This window comes from Streptopelia decaocto (genome assembly GCF_964273445.1).
Source record: "Streptopelia decaocto genome assembly, chromosome: 1".
Lineage (NCBI taxonomy): Eukaryota > Metazoa > Chordata > Aves > Columbiformes > Columbidae > Streptopelia > Streptopelia decaocto.
In genome coordinates this window covers 58824639-58841282 of record NC_138663.1, presented here as the reverse complement: position 1 = coordinate 58841282, position 16644 = coordinate 58824639, and the positions used below count along the sequence as shown (strand labels likewise).

The following is a 16644-nucleotide window of genomic DNA, read 5'->3' as shown; positions in this document are numbered from 1 at the left end:
CTTTGTCCATGGGTTCGCCATCAGTGGTGGTGAAGGGCTTTGAAGGGGGTTGATCCCATCCCACTCCCACTGCCAGGGCTGAGGCTGTAGCAGTCAGAGCAGCGGTTTTCATGGCTGCAAGCAACCCTAGGGACCTGGCAGGTGGACAAGGTGAGGGTTGTTTGGGGTTTTATTTTTGATTCCTTCCTTTGGGGACCTGGCCAGCCTCCATGCCAAGCTACAGGGGTCATGTGGAGCCTCCTCCTGTTGTCCTACCCACCTCGTGCCTATGAGGGTGACGTGAGGTGAAGCATCCTTCTCCGTCAGGTTGGGATGCTTCTCTGCCAGGCTGGGTGGAAATCAAGGGCAGGCTGAAGCTCAGCAGAAAACTGCAGTTCTGTGCTAAATTTGTAGCCACTAGGACTAAGGGTGCTTTAATTTGGTGAGTCATTGCTTGTTCTTATTAAAGAGTCTGTGGGGACAGCTTTTCTGGCACACGTGGCAGGGCTGAGGTACAAAGGGGAGCTGCTGTGGTGCTTAGCCAAAGAACCGGTCCCAAAGGCATTACCCCAGCTGGAAGAGCTTGGAAAGGCATTTTCCAGCAAGAGGCAGTTGATAGCCCGGGACCAAAAAAGAGAGAGCTGGTCAGGAATGATGGTGCGTGGCTCAGGACGGTCCTGCTTGCAGGCTGGTGCAGGGGACAGAGCCACCCCGGCTGGACAACCCATGGGGCAGGAGCTGGGGTGTCCCAGATGTGGGGACGCGGGGAGGATGGATATGCCCATGGGGCTGGGAGAATGAGTGGAGAAGCATGTCTTTCTCCTCCAATTTCCCTTGCTAAGACAGGAAAATACAGGATTTTAAATCAGAGCATGCTTTCCACTCATCTTCCCCCCCCAACACCATGGCAAGCTGAAGCCTGTCATTTGCTTTCTAGAGTCGATGCTTAAGTATGTATAAATAAATGATGTCTGAAGGGAAGGGCTTTAGAGCACGGTGATGTTAGCTGTGCTTTTCAAGAAGTTAGCTACTGCTGAAGTATCTGGCGATATCTTCTTGCAGTCAAAGCTTTTGAGGATGGGTCGTATCCTCCAGACCACAGAAGCAAGAGTAAGATGTGCTGTGGCTCGTGTTACTGGTCTCTTGCTGGTGGTGGTGGTGGTGGTGGTGGTGGTTCAGTGTGCAGCATTGTAGAGAAACCGTTTTGAAGTTGAGGCGCAGGTCCACGAGGTCCAGGGCAGGTGTAATTCAAAACACAGACCTTCTCCAAGCAGTTTATGCTTTTGATTTAATAAATGACAATAGTGATTCTCTTTTGGTCTGCAGCTACTTAATATAAAATGCATTGCATAGTCATGATTTGGTTTGGTCTGAAATCTTGTTGTCCATGTTGGGTGGTATTTTTGGTTTTGAGAGGGTAGCCAAGCAAGTCACTAAGCAAAGCCCTTGAAAAATTGGTGCCATGTGGCTCTAACCTGTACATTAATTGACCTACTTCATATCTAGAGCTTTGGTAGGAGATGTCTTCAAATGGACATTTAACACGAATAGTTAGAAATAATTTTCATTGCATTCAGAATAAGCAAGTGGTTGCATGAGCACTCAGCAAAGCAATATTACGTGAGTGAAAAGATGCAGTGCCATGCAAGGTAATCAAATAGAGGCATTCATATAGATTACCTTCTTATCCAGTAACATTCGCATGAAAATTAATTATATGTAAGTGCATAAAAAGTTAAACTGACGCTCACCTAATCTTCATTGCTAATTGGAACTCCAGATAGCTGTATTATGTTTGATAACAAATTGATTGGCCTGAGCAAAGCTTGCGTATCTCCAGGATGGAGACAATTGAGTTATCATTCAGAAAAATGCCAAGATGATTATATTGTATCTCTTAGTTCATAGATGCTTTCTTCAGTAGTAGTGCCCTTACTTTTCAACAAATAAACAGCAGGCTCAGTATGAATGTTGCCATGATTATAATATGGCCTTTATGGCTGCAGGAATAGGTTCAGGAAGCACCACAACCTGTACTGCAAAGTCAGTCTTGGAGATGTGATCCCATCCATCAGAGTGGGCAATGAAAACTTAAACTAAATTAGCTATCACCTTTATATTTTTTTTTGAAAAAGTTGAGTTGATGTCCAAACCCAGCACATATAACAGTAGCATCCTTAAGAAGATGAACAAGAATGATGCAAAACACAAACTTGGACATAAATTTCTTGGATTCTGTGTGTACTTGCAACAGAGAGATAGCATTAGGCCACAGGGCACAAAGTGCCACATCTTTGTAGCTGGTTCAGAGCAGCAGCTTTCACACAGGCACTCAAATGCTTTTTTTTAAATTAATTTTCCTTTAAAAATGTTTTAAGATCTCAGGTAAAGAGCTCTGGAAGTTCCTCAGCGAAGACAGCTGCAAGAGGATAATAGGACTGAGGCTAATTGGAATATTTTTGGCACTTTTCCTCTTAATAATTAACAACGCTGTTTTGCTGAAGCTGGGCCATTCTGCTGAGATGTTTTGTTTTCAGAAGCATTTATTAGATTCTGAAATTCAAGGTGGACCCTCCTCATTATCTACTACTCCATCACTTGTAAGGAGGTGGTAAAAGGCGTGTTTGGGTGAGGAAGGGAGGGAAAGGGGAGAGAAATAGAAAATCTGACCTGTTCAGTCTGTCATGCCCCATCTTGAGTTTCCCTGCTACTAGTTGTGCCTATATAGCTTCCAATTTATTAGGCACAGGGACATCCGAAAAAGGTAAACTACATTTAATTCTCAGCTCAAATAAGTTTTTTTGTCCTGAGGAAAAAAAACCAAAACACTCTCTAATGAGCAGCTGTTCCTTCTTTGGCAGCTTGGAAAGATCGAGGCCTGCCTTGAAGGGGTAGTGTTGATGTCTCCATATTCAGTGGATTGACAGGTAAAAATGTCTTTTATCACATTGGCAGGAGCAATCCCTTGGGTAGGAAGAGCTGATGTTAATATCTAAGGGAAACCCGTGTTTCCTGGCTATGTTGTATTGAATACAGCAGGTGGGAAAATCTTAATAGGTTGGAGGACGTTTTAGATAAAACATGTTTTCATGTTACTCCAGCAGCTAAAAAGTAAGGTAGGAAAATAACAGGTAATCTAGTGATAGAAACTTATTGAAGATGTCTTCAGATGGCTAGTGTGAAGATGTATGGTGCATGCTTATAAGGTAAGACATCAGGGGCTAAACCTCCAGGGATAAAAATGAGGCTGTGATATCTCTCCTACTGCTGAAAGGTGGTGCTGAGGAGTGCTGGACCTGAAAGCTGGATGCCTGCAAGGACCTGGATGGAGTGGCTGGATGAGTGTTCAATGATAAGCAGCAGGACCCGGAGAACCGGGCTAACGAAGGCGCCCAATGGGCGCATTGGGCGCCTTCGTTAGCCCGGTTCTCCGGGTCCTGCTGCAACCTGTGTTCAAAACCATGTAGGAAAGTGGTACCCAGTGTGAGCAATTGATATCTTCCAGGAAAAGCCTGGAGCTGAGCATCATTGCACAAGGCACACATAGCACGCTGCAAAGTCTTTGTCCCTTTGACAAACCCAATACATTGGTTCGGTGTTTCTTCAGGACAGGATGAATAAAGCTTCTGGTGACAAGGCTCGTGCCTTGGAGTCATCTGAAAAGTCCTCATGAGCAGGAAGCCATGGCTGGCAGTGAGTGATCACAGCTATTTACAGCAACTGGCTTTCAAAAGGTCTTTTTCTAAAGTGTTGCTGGTGTGCAACGAGTGATTTTTTTTTGGTCCACCCTATTTCATAAACTTGGAAATGAGACTCAAGGAATAAATTTCCTTTCTGACCGCTGTCAGAGATTTTCAATAGTTTGTTTATCAAGTCTGTACCAGCTCTTCAGTGAGCCTGAGAAATTATGTTTTGGGGTGTTATCTCTTTTCCCAAACCTCTGTTTGCACCAGAGCAGTATTGTCTGGTTTGCCAGAGACAGCAAACACAGGAGCAAGTGCTGGGAGCAGATGCTGCTGCAAAGGTAATTGCACTGTCATTCCTTTAAGCTGGAAGAGTACTTGTGATTTTAGGATTAGATTTGGGTGGAAATGATACTTATTTATAAATACACCTGCATGGCAAATTATTATTATTATTTTTAAAATGTCCTCTAATACAAAACAGAGGTCAGACAGAGGTGGCTGAAACATTGTTCATGTCCCGGGTTCCCATGTTTTATCAATGGTAGTTTTCTAAACCCCAGTTCTTAGTGGGGAAAAAAACAAGACACAGACAAATGGATCTGGAAGCTAATGCAGTTTCAAAGCCTGCCAAGCTCCTGGAAGCCACCTCAGGTCTTCTGTCAGATTATTTCAGACCCATCTTTTCCACCAGTGAGTTACTTCTCAGTCCTCCACAGTCACTGTCATTGTTCAGTTTAGGGAAGATGCTCTGCAACCTCAGATAGTCATCGAGAAGTCAGTGGATTTACATCAGCTGGAAATCCCAGGAGGATGGGAAGATCACGAGCACTTTGTCTGGGGTGTCCGTACCTTCTGTCACCAGGACCTTGGCTGCACGCAGAAAACCAAACTCTGTCTACCTCACCTCTCTGTGTAAAGCAGAGATATCAGCACACACAGTGGGAGCCTGGTTGAAGTGCTTTGGCGTCCTGAGATAGAAGGATCTACACATAGAATTATAGAATCATAGAATGTCCTGAGTTGGAAGGGACTCACGAGGATCATTGGCTCCAACTCCTCCTGTCCCTGCGTATGACAACCCCACAGTTCACACCATGTGTCTGAGGGTGTTGCCCAGTTTCTTCTTGAACACTGTACATTGTTGTCTTTGTATTTGTCAAAACTGTGTTCATGTTGTTTCACCTCTAATATGGCTGTGTTTAGCACTAAACTAGCAATATGGGTATCGTGGCTAACCATTTATGTAATCAGAGTCATTAGTTTACTGTCTTGAGCCTGAGAAACACTAGGCAACAGGAGTTTTGAAAGCAAATAGTGTCCTTCAGTCAGCATTGTCCTTCCTCCTGTTCTCACCCACAATTAGGAGGAACTCTTAATCTCTGTTCTTGATAATGGCATTTACCATCTCTCAGTCCATGAATCTATCATACACTCATAAGAATAGCTCTGGGAATTATTTCAGGAGTCCACCCCGTAACACACAATAGGATGTCTTCACCATTTTTGGCAGAGTTTGCCTATTTAGTTTGTAAAAGTCTTTGCCATGGGAAATTCCACAAGCTCCCTCAGCAAACATGCCCAGGGTTATCTTTACCATTGGAAAAAAGCATTCCATGATGCCTAAATTAGATCTTCTTTCCTGCAGTTTGAGCCCAGAAGTTCCTGTTCTGTGCACTGTCATTGCAGAGAACAAATCAGTTCGTTTCTATTTGCAGCCAACTTTGGTGTGTTTGCTGACCTCGGAGCAAAGCTGATCACTTCAGTCTTCTCTCACAGGTCCAGGCCTTTCATTGTTCCTGTCCTCTTCAAAGTATTTCCTTCAGTTATCCAAATTTTTTTGTTCTACGTGCAGATAGCACACATTTGGGTTTTTTTGGTAACGCTAGTTTGGTAGATATATTTGAGTTCAACTAAGGAGCGTGTTCGGTTGACTGAAGGAACTCATGAGTCTTGAAAACTTTAGTTTTATGTCCTCATTTCACAGTCTTGGTGTCCTTAGTATTCAAGTTCTTATTTTTGGAAGTTGAGGCTTCTAGGAGTTGTGGTGATCACTTGTCTTGTTTCCTTTTGAGATAAATGCTGTGTTTTCTTTCCAGTTTCAGATGACAGCAGGTGATCAGCAAGGGCATAATGGAATGCATACATGGAAATCATGTGTATGGAGAGGAAAATATCTAAATGTATAAAAAGTCACATGAGCTGGTAAACCCTGGATTCTCCTTTCATGTCCATGGTAGTCAGGCATTATCTGACCTCTCCCCCAGTGGATTTGCCTGTATGGCTGCTTTGGCTCCCAGTCCTTTTGTGCCGTGATTTTCAAACTCTGGTTGGCAGTTTACAAGGGATTACCTATGAGATCTCTGCAAAAATAAGTCTTAAAAAAGGCAAGCTTGTTGCCATTCCACTGAACTGCGCATCTGCGGTGCCACTAGAAAGCTTTTAGGAACTGAAGAGTGAAAAAGGGTTAAAACTACCCTTTTCGTTGCCCCAAAGTCCCTCCATTTTCTAAAGTAAATAAATGCTGTTCATATTCTGTAGCTTGGCTCTAAACCCCTTTCCTGGAGAAGCATGTCTCTTCATCCTGAGAGTTTCAGCAGAAAAAAACAGTTTTAGATACTTTGATTGTGATCTGTCAAGTGGGATAATTACTGTTATTTAAGTTCTTTGATCAAAATGGACAAGATCTGGTAACCTTTATTGTTAGCCGTTTATTAAATGGGATAGTAAGACCAAGAATATTTTTAGGATAATATTTTTTTAAAGAGGAACTGTAGCCATGATTACAAATAATCTTTTTCCCCTGGTACTTTTTTGCTTTTCTGAAAGTGGAGGATGTTTTAACAATAAGCATACATTTTTAAATAACACTACATGAAGAACACTAATATGTATGTGGAGTTGCCAGACTATGCAGGTTGTAAATTACTCCCTGTCACTTTGAAAAGCTGCTTTTCTGCATCCTACAATAAAATAATTCACAAGGTCACAGAACATTTGCAAATACTCACAGGGTACCATTCATGTAGAATGGCAGGTGAAGAAGGAGTCATAAATAATTTACGGAGTCTTTTCTTTGCCTTTGGTGAGCTTGAGATCAGGACATGGCAACTAGCTGGCAAATGAAAACGGAGCTAAAAGTATTTGCATAAACTATTTGTTTCATGGCCATGAATGCTGAATACACTGGGAACATTTACAGCCTCTTTGAAGATCGTTTGAAGCATATAAGGATAAATTATTTAGGTAAATAATGTGCAGCTAGCAATTTGACAAGATTTAGGTTTTGCTGCTCTAAAAGGCAAGTACTTAAATATCTCTGTAATGTGCAGATGAAGAAAAATCTTGACTTATTTATTGTCAGAGTTTGAAAGAGTGAGAAGGTTTGCTGAGCCTTTAAGAAGTCTTATAAATCTCCTGTAATAGGGGGCTTGCCGTGACACTAATAAAAAGACGGTGACATGCCCAGGTGCGTTGATGGAGTGCTTTTATGAGGACTGAGTTCACCGTTGACAGAAATGAGGGGGAATTTACTTGGGCAGAGGAGACCCTGTCATTTTCTTCTTCTGCCTGTCAAGACAGAACTGATGTCGGAGGCAGCAGTCGAGTAAGTTTGGGGATGTTCAAAAACCAGTTCCGTTCTCCTCATTTACTTGCCTAATTTGGCTACAGCTGGTAGTATTTTGGTGCTAGCATGGGAGTTGTGAGTTCTCCTAGATGGCTGCAGGTTCTCACCCCTCTGAATTTTAAGCATGAGGGAAGTGCTTTGCTGATACAAGGGAGTTTTGGTATATGGGGAGGTGACTTGGAAAGACCTCTTGTAGCAATGCTGAGGAACAGTGGCTGCCATTCAGCAATCAGCATTTATTTGCAGACCCTGAAAGACTCTGTTATTTATTCTGATTTTTCCTTGTTTTGAATCCTGCTCATGGTAAACTGATGTCAATAATAGTTAGATGCATTGGCTAGAGGCGTAATTTATTATTTTGTTTTTAAGAGTAATGGCAATAAACAGATGGATATGAAGAAGGATGTCTAGAGAGAAACTTTGAAGTTTTGCTTACTCTGTAGGAAGTAAATCTGCAAAATCGGAGCTGGAATTAATCAGTGATTTTTTTTTTTTTAGTACAATTCTTGTGAGCAGACTGTTGCTGGCATGTAGCAGCACCTTTGGTATTATTTTGGGATAATTTTTTTGTTGTTTGGGAATTAGCTGCTGTACCTGTAACTCACTTCTAAATATGTAGTTTCAAAGAATACCATAAATTTCTTTGCCTGTTGGTATTGTGGGCTTGAAGAACGATTGAACGTGAAGTTTTATTAACTGTAGCAATTTCAAAGATACCAGTTGTGCTGGAAGCTTTCCTGACAGGTCTTATTCATAATGGCCTGAATGTGTCCAAGACAGCGTGATCTATAGCTTTTAATCAGCTAATGGATTGAACCTCGCAGTGAAACTTGGCTGTATTCAGGCAGGTTAGAACAGAAAGGATTTTGCAATTTTACAGTTTTCAGACTGGGGCAAGTTTCTGAGGGAAGCAGCAGCATCGTTCCTGGCCACTGGTGAATGACAAAGCAATGTTAGAACACAGAATAAAAGGTTGCCTTTAGCTCAGCTTCACCTAAGCCTTTGTAATGGCCCTTGTCCTGTTTTAAAATTTTGGATCTTTAAGTGGCTGTGTTTTGGTCTGGCTATGGGTAAGAGCAAGTAAAGCAGAGCAGAGTGAGATTACCACAGTTCAGGGATGGATTTCCACTGTAAAGCTTTATAATTTGTCCTTTTCCCCTGGATGGCAAGTAGGTAAAAAGAGGCCATGTAGAGAAACAGGCAGTGGTTGGAGTCAGCACGTTTTCTCCTGGTTGTTGCTGCAATGCCAAGAGGAATCTGCTGGTGGGGTGGTCCAGCGGCCCAGGAACCTGGACCAGGTCTCTGCGCCCCCTGAGACTCAGGAAGATATATACATACACACATACGTATATAGATACAAGTACATATACATAGCATGTCTGAAGCAGTATACTGGAATCTGTACAAGTTCCCTTGTCAGAATTTCTTCATGTCTGAGAGCTCTTCGTGTCAATTAATGAGGTTGCGTATTTCCATATTTAGTTCTTCTGTCAACAGTTTCCTTTTGTCTTTTAGTCCGAACTTCCAAGACTAGGGAAACAAAAAAGAAAAGTCAGACAGGTTGATTTAGGTCTTGGGGAGTAGGAGCTGCTAACAGATAGAGACGAGGAGTCATTCTGCTTTGGGCAGAGTAAGAAGGTGAAAATCACCCTGTAAATATGAATTCATCAACATTAACGTGTTTCTGATGAAGCCCCCAAGCTCTGTGGCTGTAGTCACAAGGTAAGATGAGCCCTTTTTTTTTTCCCTTCTCTTATAAAAGATAAGTGAGGTATTAACCTCAGTATTGGCCAGCACCGCTGCAGGTGATGCCCTGGGTGCAGGTGATGCCCTGGGTGCAGGTGATGCCCTGGGTGCAGGTGATGCCCTGGGTGCAGGTGATGCTGTTCTCAGCCACACTTACTTTGGTGCTGGTTAGAGCTGACTTGCCTACCTTTCTAAATTCTGTGCCTGTAGGGTAAAACAGACTCTCTTCCCTTAAAACAGTATCATATTTCTTAAATGTTAAATATGATATTCACATCTGACATTGCACAATGAAGGCACTATATATGTGTGTGTGTGTGTATATATATATATATATATAAAAATATATATTTTTTTTTAAAGAGTGAGAGAAACAGCTCCATTCCTTTGTAATACTCTTCCCCTTCCCCTCCTCTTCTTCCCCCCTTAAAAAAAAGAGGCGGGGGCATTGTGGTTTTTTTTTGGTTTTGTTTGTTTGTTTGATTTTTGTTTTAAAGAGGTTTCTCAGTCCCTGCAGAGTGGGGTGCTGAGTTGGCTGTTACGAACACGGGCTGGCAGAGCTGTCAGGCACCCACACATCCCATTTAAGTCACGGGAGCGCTGTGATGTTACTGGTGGGGCTGGGAGCATCCCGACCAGGTCCCCTTCCTGCTGATGGCAAGGTGACTCTATGCAGCTTTCTGGGGGGGTGTTGCTCTCCCCACCCACCCCTATGCACAGAGCAGGGCTGAAGCCCCAGGGAGGGTTGTGGCAGAGGAGAAGGAGCAGGTTCCTGGGGTCTCCCCTCCACCCAGGGAGGCTGTGGCAGTGCAGGGTGTTCCCTGGGGTGAAACACGCAGCTGTGGGTGCTTTGGGGACAGCGCTGTCCCCCTGCCTCCTCCCAGCCCTGCGCACCCCTCCTTTTTGGCAGGGCAATGCAAGAGAAGGGGATGCTGTTGAGAAGCCGCAGCGTGCGGAGTGTCCCTCTGCTTGTCCTGCTGCTGCACTGGGGTAGGTAGCGCAAGCGGGTGTTTAAAGGGATTATTTTACATGCTGTTACTACATGAGTTGGAACATGATTCAGCTCTTAATTAAAATGCTGTAGTTAGGAGCTGTCTGCCTACAAGCAGTGCCGTTTTCCCACGTACTCGTACTTCAGCTTTGCAGGGATACTGTCCAGAAAGAGGGATTTTGAATTGTCATGGAGAAACTTCTCTTTTCAGAGCATCATCCATGAGCAAAGGTAATCTGTGCTTGAGGACTGGCCCCACTGACAGTCACAGAGCTACACCGAGCCTCATGTCTTACACTGGAAGTTTTGGGTTTTTTTTTTTTGCAATGATGGGTGGAGGAGGAAAAAGAGGAGAAATAAAGTCTTGTTTCACACGGGACAGGAGTGATTCACAGCCCACCTTTGTTATTGCTGTGACATAGTGTTTGCCTTGCCCAGAAGGTATGTCACACTAGGTTTGCCACATGCAGACATGAAGTCACTCTATATCAAAGAGCTTCAGATCAGGAAAGGGAAGGAAACTAGTGGGTGGCAAGAAGAATGTGATATTTCATGGAGTTGCAAATGTGAGACCCACGTCTACCTAGCACACCAGTGTCACACCCCAAATCTTCAGCAGATCCAACATGAGCCCTCTCTGTTTTCTGCAAAACTTGTCTCTAGAGGAGAAGTTTTTGAAGTATTTGAAGTGGTTCCCTGATTTTGGATGAGAGTGAGTTTATTTTAGGGATAAATTTAAAAATTGTCCAATAGCAAATTATCTTGAGTGGAATGGGTATATCGCTTATTTTGATGACGTTTCATGAGAATAAGCCTTTGGTCTGTTGCAGTTGGTGTAGTGAGTGATCATTACTAATCTCAAACTTGATATGGGTGGAGTGAGCTGTTCATGTCCCATCTAGTGGGAGAACTAGTATTCCTGGGCTAGCCATATGAATAAAGTTTTAAATATGTCTTGATTTTAGCTGATTATTGCCTGTATTAGAAAACTGTACATCAGAAGCTCTGCAGAGTTTGGCGGTGGCAGAGGCAGGGTGGCCATGAGCCTGGGAGACCTCTGGTGCTGGGGGAGGTGGCTGAGGACCAGCTCATACCCTGGGTGCATGGAAGCCCTGGTACCCCCACAGTGAGGGGATGCGCATGCTGGGGCCATGCACTGCCACAGGCTGAGCCCAACCTTCCCATTGGGCTGTGGGTTGGGGTGCAGCAGGTTTGGGTGGGAGCGAGCCTGCTGAAATCTCACATTGCACAGCCATTGTAGATGCTGCACTTGCACCGTGTGAGCATAAATGCGTGGCCGGGCACACAGCTGCTCCCAGTGTCTGGGCTTCAGCTCCTTCCTTGTAGTTATAGGAAGTTTAACAACCCTCCCTTGACTGATCCTCCCCAGCTCTATGTGCTTCCGGATGACCTGGGGAGCAACCTCATAGTAGAGCCGAGCAGGATGGAGGGCAACCAAAAAGCTGCATGAGTGCAGGCTGAGCCCAGCAGATATTCTCTCAGCACTTTGACATTGTAGGGAAAAAGCTTCTCCTTCTATCAGAAGGAGCAGGCGGGCAGGTGTCATCTGCAGCCGCTGAGGCTGGTGTGCATGGGGGGTGTCTGTGCAGCCTGTGTTCCATCTCTGGGCTACAGTCAGACAGACAATGAAGCCTTATCTCTCAAGTGCAGCGGTTCTTCTCTCTTTGTACGTGCCACCTGAAAGTAATCGTAATGATGGATAAATCTCGAATATTTACATTTTATGGGAGAGGCTGTTTGTGGGTCTGTGTGTGTGTCCCGAGGTACGTTTCAAAGGGATTGCTCTTTTATATGATGTTTCCACAAGTGGAAATTTCAGCGAACCTCTCATGGCAGGTCGCTGTTGGCTCCGCCTGTCCTCCAGCAATTGTCTTCAAGGTACAATGTGCTGGAGAGGTGACGGGAAGTCCAATTGCCATGGGAAATAAGCAGGGGTGGGATTTGTGCCATGGCCGTAGGAGAGCCAAACTCTTCCTCACTGCTCCTCAAACTCACTTAAATCCAGGTGTTTTCCCTCATCAAGATAAATGAGATAGAAAGGCAGTTTTCCTAGCTCTTTTTTTTTTTTGCATATAGGGACCTGATTATTATCCTCAAGCGTCTATGGGTGTGCGTTTATGTGCATGTGGTTTGCAGACCATCTGTCAGCACAGCTGGTTTCATGGGTACTAGGACCAGTTTTTAAGCAGGCTTTTATGATCTGTTCTTCAGGTCCTGAACTGATGTAGGGGTGTAACTTCCCCAGCATTCATAATGGGATGCTGGTGCCTGAAATATCCGGGTGGAAACCAAGCTGTGGGTCGGAGGGCACTGGGGAAGCCTCTGGGAAAACACATGGAAGCACTGTGGATGATTACAGTCGGATAGCAGGTCCCTTTGGATAAGGGATAGGGTTGGACTTGAGTTGGGCTCATCCAAGTCTGCCTGCCAAGATCTGCCGCATTTAAGTTCAGGCACTTGACCACAGTTCTGGAAGGAGTAAGCAAATTTTTTACTGCTGCCTCTGTGAGAAGTGAGGTTCAGGCCCGTCTCTGGAGGTGGCCATCTCTTCCCCTAGGTTTCAAGGGAGCAGTGGAAAACCAGAATGCTCTTCCAGCCATTGTGCTGTTTAGGCACATGGGGAAACTCTTCTCCTCAGAAGAAGGTGCTCTCCCTTGTTGGGAAGGGGGGCTGTGGTGGATGTGGTTTTGTTTAGCACCCCCTCTCTAAGGGCTTGGGAGAAAGACAGAAGCCTGAGCCTGACAGATGAAGGAGGAGCAATTATTGGAAGTATATTTAATCTTCCTTTAATTAGAAGACATGCTAAATTAAAAGGCCCGGGAGTGATCCCACAGATGTCGGCTTACTGAGAAATAATAATTGATGTGAGAATCTAATGTTTTGTGAAACTTTGTATCTGTGTTTGATAGTATTGTTATGCTTTTATGTACTTTGTTTAAAACTGAGAAAAACTTGACCCAAATAGAGAGCTCAAGCTTTGTGTTCTGTTCTCTTCAGGACTGTTATTAGGCAGGTTTACTTAAACAATAATGATAATGATGATGATAACAATATTACTACTAATAAGTGTAATCAGCATTTATTGTCTATAATCTTGGAGAAAATAGCAGCTAGCTTTAGAAACCTTTGGAGAACAAATCTCTTTGTGGTGGCAATTATGGACTTAAACATTTGACAGCAGCACCTGTGGGTGAATTTGCAGGAGGATAAATCTGAGCTGTGGGAGGCAGGATGGTGTTTGCAGAGAGCAGGCAGCCCCTCGCTTTGGGCATCACGAAGCAGAGATGCCCTGCCTCTGTTCAGCGGCAGGCAGGAAAATCTGCCATCTCCTGTTTGAAGTATGGCAATAAGTTTATCTTATTTTATTCCGGGGTGTTTTTGAAAATGCCTCCCCTGCTTTGGGGGTGGGGGCTGGCTGTTAAACCCAGGCTTTGTCAAATCTTCTGTTAGTTCTGCAGGCTGGACCCACTGCTGCAGCCCCTGGCTGTGGGACCCTGGCACAGCTCTGAGCTTATCCGAGTGCAGTGTGGGGCATCATCTTGTGTGAGCGCACAGCAAAAGGCAAACATCAGGTCCTGGTGTGGGGACTTGCCTTTTGTATATAAAACTTAAGCCACCAATTTTTTAGTATTTTTTTGGTATGGCAAAGAATCTGTAATTTCCTTACAGTTAGCGGGAAACATCAACTCTTGTTTTTTGGGATATCAGTCCTGGCAAGGCTGTGCCTTAAGCAGAAAGAAATCCTCTTTCCTGCACAAAAGGAGAGTCTCTCTGACTATCCTTATAGAGAACAGGAGAAGCATTTCCACTTCTGTTGAGGGGGGAACATGCGGGTGAGGAAGATGATGGTGTTCATGCCTGAGGATTGCTTAAGGTGCTGGATGTGTTAACAGCTGTTGACACATTCAGCCTGGGTATTCTGCAGAAATAAAGCTCGTGGCACATGTGATGGATTCTTGTGAATGTTCACAGGCCTTTGGATTTTGACTTGACAACACTTTATGTTACAGTATGAAACTGAGCAACAACATTAGAACAAATAAAAATAATCATGGCAATTTTATCGATGTAGACATAGTCACATGAAAATAAAGACTGTTCTTTTGAAACCTGCTTTCCGATACAGTAACAGAGTCAACCCAGCACTTTTCCGACTTAAACCAATTTTATACTTATGTTTACATCAACTGTGATGGAATTATTCCCAGTTTACACCGGTAAGTGAGAGGAAAATCAATTGCAGCATATCGACCTCGAAATGCACTAATTACTTGCTGTGCAGAGCTGTGTGCAGCAAAGGGCCGCTCTCCCTGTCCTGCAGAGCTCTCTTCCTTCCCTTTACTCCCCATGGCAGCCGGGGATGCTTGTGGTTTAACTGCTCAAACAGTCAGCAAAGTTTTCCTGCCCCTTCAGATAAGATTTTTTTTTTTGAAAGATCCTGACCCTGGAGCCCTTCTTTTGGCAGTCAGCTTTGTGGCAGAATAAGAGCAGGTTCCACTTTTGCAGGCATGGCCAGGTCCTGCATCCCAGGTAAAAGGCGAGTCTGGGAGATTGTTGACTCATAGCATGCATAGAATGGTTTCGGTTCAAAGGTTCATTAAAGGTCATCTAGTTCGATTCCACTAGACCAGGTTGCTCAAAAACCCATCCACCCTGGCCTTGAACACTCCCAGGTATGGGGCATCCATAACTTCTCTGGATGCTGTTGGCATCTTCCATTTGCCATGAGGACCCAGCGGGGGATGCTGGAAGATGGAGCCACAGAGAGGAGAGTCCTGGTTTGGAGGTTGGCAAGTGGGGCTGACCTGGTCTTGTGGCCCCTGGAAAGAGGCATTGGAAAACTGGGAGGCTCCCAGGTCATCATCCTGACCTCAGAAACACCACCCCATCTTGCAGCTCCAGTAGTCAGTGTAGGCACATCCCTTGCTTTCTCCCAAATTCCACTTTTTAAGATTTTTCCCAGAGAGAGAGAATATCTTACATTTTGGGGGTTGGTTGTTAGAGTTGCTCTGAATCTCACTCAAGTGTGAAGTGAAACCTGAGTTGTATCCAATGTTACATAAATAGTTAACCCTTTTCTCACATGCCTGTTTCTGTGAGGATTCTTTTTCTCTCCACACTCAAGGGCTTACGGTCTGTCTCAGACGCAGGATTAGATACAAGTAAAAAGAGATCAAGACATCGATTCAGCAAAGCACTTGCATTTAATGCTGTGCCTCCACGTAGCAACAACAATAATACTTATAGTGTGACTATAATCAGTGTTTACCATCTGAAATTTAAGTGCATGCTTTTGTGCTTGGCTGAATCAGTGCCCAGTTTTGTGTGTATGTTGTGGAAGGGGAGAGGAGTGCTGACTGAAGAGCAAATATTACAGATGCTCTCTTATCTCATTGAGATCTTTACACGCTGACTTGGGTACACCTGCCTTACACCCACACGGCCGGGTGGCTCTGACAGCACCAGATCACCCTGCTGAAGCTTGCGGGGTGGTTTTGGGATGCTCTGCTGGGTGGTGGGAACCACACACCTCGCGGAGGTGGTTGCCCGTTCCCAGAGGGCACCTTCTGTGCTTGCAGAAATGGTTTGCTTTTGCTTTGGCATGTGCTGCAGTGGCGGATCTGAGGTGTGGAGCAAAAGCCTTCTGGCAATTGAACGGCAGCATTTTTTATTTTAAAAGCCTTCAAGAAAAAACTGTTACCAGTAACTGTACAGCCTCTAAAACAAGAGCTGCATTCAGCTTGTGTTTATAGCAGAGGCTGCTCTGCTATCTGGAAGGTATGTCTTCCCTTTTCATTTCAAATGCAAGGAAGTCCTTTTTTGTGTGGCAGTTGAGAAAGAAAACCACAGAAGTTTCCTCTTCTTTCAACGCACTCTGCCCAGAACACGCTTTCAGGAAATACTTGTTCCTGCCTGAGAAAGGAGAGCGCTGGCAGCTCCGTGGTTCATAGCCAGAGCACAAAAAGCATGACGCTGTATTGTTTTGCAAGCCGTCCTAATACAACAATCAGTAGTCATAAAGCAAAGGATATTAGGAGGCTAAATAATGTCTAATAGCTGATAATATAGTAATCTAAAGATGACGTGCCAATAAGCAAGTTTCTATCAAAAAACCTCTCATGAAAATATTGTTTGTCCTTCTGCTTTTGTGAGTGCCAGGCTGCAAATCCTGTCTGTTTGGTACAGCTTTGTTCTATCGATTTAAAACATTCGTTACCTAGTTAAAAATGTTTCACTCGGGCTCTTCCTTGGGAAAAGAGTGCAGGTTTTCTGCTGAGTAAAATTAACTTCTCAAGCTTTCATGTGTTTAGGGAGACAGCTACTGGCTTGGCTTTCACCAGAAGCACTGAAGAAAAGAATTAATGGGTAAATTCAACTATTCTCTGTAGTGGGCAAAGGCAGTTTATCTGACTTTTGACTAGAGCACTGACTTTCTGTCAATTTTATCTTAAGGTCTTTCAGCATTTTGCATTCAGTGAAAAGTCTAGTGTTAAATGACATAAACCCGACATCTCCTTTTCCAGTCAGCCATGCGACTCCATTGATTGTTTGTATAAGTTTTGTGCAAATGTCAACATTACGAATTGATGGCGCTT

General features: G+C 44.2%; 1 protein-coding gene across 3 annotated transcripts in view; it reads left to right on the top strand.

The window, feature by feature from the left end:
* Window positions 1–16644, top strand: part of ABTB3 (ankyrin repeat and BTB domain containing 3) — a 175841-nt gene that overhangs the window by 54597 nt on the left and 104600 nt on the right. Inside the window, exon 1 of one of the 3 annotated variants that reach the window (XM_082045623.1) lies at window positions 3987–4003. The exons of the other annotated variants lie outside the window; for them this stretch is intronic. The gene's annotated coding sequence lies outside the window, so the exon portion shown is untranslated. Of the gene's footprint in view, window positions 1–3986; window positions 4004–16644 lie in introns of those variants that run through there. 3 annotated transcript variants of the gene reach the window in all.